General features: G+C 41.0%; 1 protein-coding gene and 1 non-coding gene across 2 annotated transcripts in view; one reads left to right on the top strand and one right to left on the bottom strand.

Moving 5' to 3' along the window:
• The window catches only part of LOC143275759 (uncharacterized), a 122,349-nt gene that overhangs the window by 112,465 nt on the left and 4,884 nt on the right, over positions 1–5,000 (bottom strand). The gene's annotated exons all lie outside the window — the stretch shown is intronic.
• LOC143276331 (U8 small nucleolar RNA) lies at positions 2,223–2,349 on the top strand. The gene has a single exon (XR_013053555.1). It is a non-coding gene; the product is annotated as a U8 small nucleolar RNA (small nucleolar RNA).

A 5,000-nucleotide genomic window follows, 5' to 3' on the forward strand; every position in this document is an offset into this window, starting at 1 on the left:
CTGCTGTTGTTGTTGTCGTCATTATTATTATTATTATTATTATTATTATTATTATTATTATTATTATTATTATCATTATTGTTGTTGTTGTTGTTGTCGTCGTCGTCGTTGTTGTTGTTATTATTATTATTATTTTTATTATCATCATCCTCATCCTCCTCCTCCTCCTCCTCCTCATCATCATCATTATAATTATTATTTGTTATTATCATTATCATTATTATTATGATTAACATACGGACACGGCCCCAAAAGCACATGTATGTTATTGTTGTTGTTGTTGTTATTATTATCATCATCATCATCATTATTATTAACAGACAGACGGACACGGCATAAAAAGCAAATTTATGTTGTTGTTATCATCATCATTATTATTATTATTATTATTAATTTATTTCTCTATTCATTTATCTATTTGTTGTCAGTTGCTCACTGAAGATGTATTGAAACAATTTCTAGTGTAATTTCTTCATTCAACTGACGCAAAATGCAGCGATTCACCACGACTGAAGCTGGCCCGGCACAGCGCATACTCACACAGACACCGCAGACACACAGAAAAAAGGCAACAGCTCAACTGAGAGAATCCAGACCAGAAACGGAACTGAGTTGCCCACAAACTGTAATGAACCAGCGGCAAAGTCGAGAAAAAAAAAAAAAACCCAACTCAGTCAGCTGGGATAGTGGACTTAATTCGAGCGAAGAGCGCTGCGATACTCGTGAACTCTTCAAATATCAATGCATTTCAGAGACAAAAAGAGAGGGGGGGGGGGGGGTAAGAAATGGCCCAGAGGATATAAACTGGCCTAGGGGCCAAACTATATACCCCGGGTATGATACAGCCCAGGCCAGTTCTAATTGTGGGGGGTAAACTCTCGCCAGGGTAAAATCTGGCCCGTTACACTGGCGTGTGAAGGAATTGGCGGCGAAGTCCAAGAAAAAAAACAACAACAACAAAAAAAACAACCCCACCCAGTCACCTGGCATTGTGGACTTGATACGAGCGAACAGCGTTGCAAAACTCGTGACCGCTCGCTCGCCACGAGAAACGCTCGCCTTATCAAAAATCAAATTTGATTTTAAAACACTGATGCCGCGCACATGGCTGCATGGCTAGGAACAGTCCGAGTCTCTTTCCATCGTTTTCCCTGCAACCTCTTGTCATTTTTCATTTGAAATATGCTATATTGCTATGCTTTTTTAAAATATTTTTTTTTAACAAAACTTAAATCAATCATTTTCTATATGTAACACACACACACACACACACACACACACACACTTTAACTTACTCGCATGCATACACAGTACTGAATCCCCCCCCCCCCGCCCCCCCTCCTCCCCACTCGATTCAGTTTTTCCTTACCCTCGTCTAATATCACTTACAGTGGAAAGACGTTAAACTAAAGAACGAACACACACACACACACACACACACACACACACACACACACACACACATGTAGAAGAGTGACGTGTGATGATTGGAAATCTTCATAGACAGGCCAGACCTGCTGTGTCAGTTGTTAAGACATTCTTTATTCTAGGTCTGCATTCAACAAGCTAAAAACATCTAGTGTGTGGTCACAGGTAGAAAGGCAGGATATTAGTGGGTGATCCCCTCATAGCATGAATGCGGTTACTGTCAAGCACAGTTCAAGAGGAACTGGTGATCAGATCACAACTCATTAGCGCACGTAAAAGAACCCACGGCAACAAAAGGGTTGTCCCTGGCAAAATTCTGTTAAAAAAATCCACTTCGATAGGGAACACAAATAAAACTGCATGCAGGGAGAAAAAAAAAAGAAAAAAAAGGGTGGCGCTGTAGTGTAGCGACGCGCTCTCCTTGGGGAGAGCAGCCCGAATTTCACACAGAGAAATCTGTTGTGATAAAAAGAAATGCAAAATACAAACAAAATACAAATACATTACAACACACACACACGCGCGCGCGTGCGTAATATTTAAAAGTTATCGTTCTTGCTAGAAGTCACAAATTTTCCATACAAATCTTTTTATTTCATCCAAACTGAGATGAATGTTTTCATTAATTATAGAGAAAACTTCAGATAAAAGTATGTTGTGTTTTAAATCGAAACTTCTAGTATTGCTATCATTGTAGGGTATATTATCATCATTTCATTTATAAGCGGAAATCATCAACCTATTTTTATCGTGTAAGACGAGGTACAAGAGAGGATTTTCCCGATGCTGTAACGTCATCATGTAGGATATATTCTTACCTGTGGGCCTTGTGCCTTCAGTGACGTGATGAGAGCGGTGGTGATCTTGATGAACACAGTCCGCGGGGAGAGGGCCCAGCAACACCCTCTCCTCATCTCTGATTCCCTACATGATGACTGCTAATCAGCTCGTTTTAAAGGGTGGAGTACTGGCCTAGTGGGTAAGCGTGTCTGCCTAGTAACTGGTGTAAGAGGTCGAACTGTGACCCCTGGCTAGATTAAACCCTGGGTACAAAATAACCTAGGCTGCTCTTACCCCCTAGGGTTCAAAACCAGCCTAGGCCTTGTTATCCCTCTAGGCTGGAGTACAACCTCTGTATTGTATACACATTGTTGTACTGTATACACATTGACATGCCCCTTCTAGCTGAAATACATCCCCTGTATTGTATACATATTGTCATACCGCTCCTGGCTGGAATACAAACCCTGTATTGTATACACATTGTCATACCCCTCCTGGCTGGAATACATCCCCTGTATTGTATGCACATTGACATGCTCCTGGCTGGAATGCATCCCCTGTATTGTATACCCCCCCCTCTGCCACGACCACCTTCCCACGCCCCCCTCCACACACATACACTTATTGCAAGTAAAATTCTGCAAATACTCACCATTTTTCTGCTTGAAATCAAAATCAGCTAAGGGGTTAGTGGTCTAAAAATTGGACCGTTCCGTTTTTTTCCTTTTCTCCTTTTATGATCATTATGCTTTTTTGGATTGAGAATAAGGAGCATTCCATCTTCTGAACATTCAGTCAGTGCTTGGACCAGATGGTATTTTGATTTGATCCAAAATTGTCTTTAAAAAAAAAATCGTTAACTCACTCAGTACGGCCAGTCCTCTCTTCTCCTCTACACAGACCCCTCGGATGTCCAGTGGGTGTCTGAATGACCCAACCTTTAGCTTCCGTCGTCAGAATTGTGGTATTCTTTGTCAACCTTCACGTCTTCAGTATAAGAGCCTTCCACTTGCAATATTTTAATGATGGTAATTGGGGTGAAACGCTGTTAACGTCGTCTCTTTCGCCGTTCGTATGGAGAGAGTTAGCGTCTTTTCACTGTGACATTAGACGAACATTTTTACGTTTATATAGTACCTTTCAATGCTGAAGGAGCATTACAATGATTGCAAAATGGTAATTACAAAGGAACAATGATATGATACAGTATGTGAAACATTTTTACGCTTCGTATGAAATTATTCAAGTTTTATTTATGCCTTCATTCCTGTTGGAGCATGCAGTACCACTATCAAGCGACAATTCCACATCCCGGCGAAATATGACATTCAAATACTCAACGCTATTACTAAACATTACGAAAGCACATGTACAAATACCAGCACTGATTTCAGAAAAAAAAAGGGGGATGGTAGGGTTGGGGGATATAAATTGGCCTGGGCCAAACTATACCCTGGGTATTATGTAGCCTGTCTAGTTCATATCCCGGGTATATTCTGGCCACAACCAGAAAAAGAAAAAACAAAAAAAAAAAAACAACAACAACAACAACAACCGGGGGCATGTTCTGGACTGTGCCAGTTTATTCGGGGCCTAACTCTGGACTGCACAGAGTCTGGCCTGTTACACCAGGATTCGAACACAGACCCTCACTGACATTGTACTCGTACATAAGCATCTTAACATTCTGCCACCTTCCTCTATCTAGGGGGGGGGGGGGGGGGGGGGGGGGGTTACAAAACCTCGCCAGCACCCTCTCCTCATCTCTAATTCCTTCATGGTGACTGATAATTCTTCTTCTTCTTCTTCTTCTGCGTTCACTCGTATGCACACGAGTGGGCTTTTACGTGTATGACCGTTTTTACCCCGCCATGTAGGCAGCCATACTCCGTTTTCGGGGGTGTGCATGCTGGGTATGTTCTTGTTTCCATAACCCACTGAACGCTGACATGGATTACAGGATCTTTAACGTGCGTATTTGATCTTCTGCTTGCGTATACACACGAAGGGGGTTCAGGCACTAGCAGGTCTGCACATATGTTGACCTTGAAGATCGTAAAAATCTCCACCCTTTACCCACCAGGCGCCGTCACCGTGATTCGAACCCGGGACCCTCAGATTGACAGTCCAAAGCTTTAACCACTCGGCAATTGCGCCCGCCGACTGATAATTGGCCTGGATGAGGCTGTGTATAACTACTACTACTATTACTACTACTACTACTGATGATGATGATAAAAACGATAATGATGATGATGATGATGATGATGATAACACTACAAACAACAATAACAACAACAGCATCAATACTACGACAACCACTACTACTACTACTACTGCTGCCGTTGCTGCTGCTGCTACTACTACTACTACTACTACTACTGTTACTGCTGCTACTACTAATGATGATGACAATAATAATAAATAAAATAAATTCAAGGACAAAAGATGTTTTATTTTATTTTGATATATAGATGTGGAAGTAGAGCCTAATGAAAAATTACAAGTGTTTGTTGTTGTTGTTGTTGTTGCTTTTTTTTTGTTGTTGTTGTTTTTTTACAGAAAATGAGAGAAAAGGTATGAATCAGATTTTCTTAAACACAACATAAAGTTTCTTCAGTTTCAGTTTCAGTAGCTCAAGGAGGCATCACTGTGTTCGGACAAATCCATATACGCTACACCACATCTGCCAAGCAAATGCCTGACCAGCAGCATAACCCAACATGCTTTGTCAGGCCTTGAGAAAAAAAAAATAATGATAATAACATTGGATAAAAAAAAGTTTCTAT

Source organism: Babylonia areolata, chromosome 31 (genome assembly GCF_041734735.1).
Source record: "Babylonia areolata isolate BAREFJ2019XMU chromosome 31, ASM4173473v1, whole genome shotgun sequence".
Lineage (NCBI taxonomy): Eukaryota > Metazoa > Mollusca > Gastropoda > Neogastropoda > Buccinidae > Babylonia > Babylonia areolata.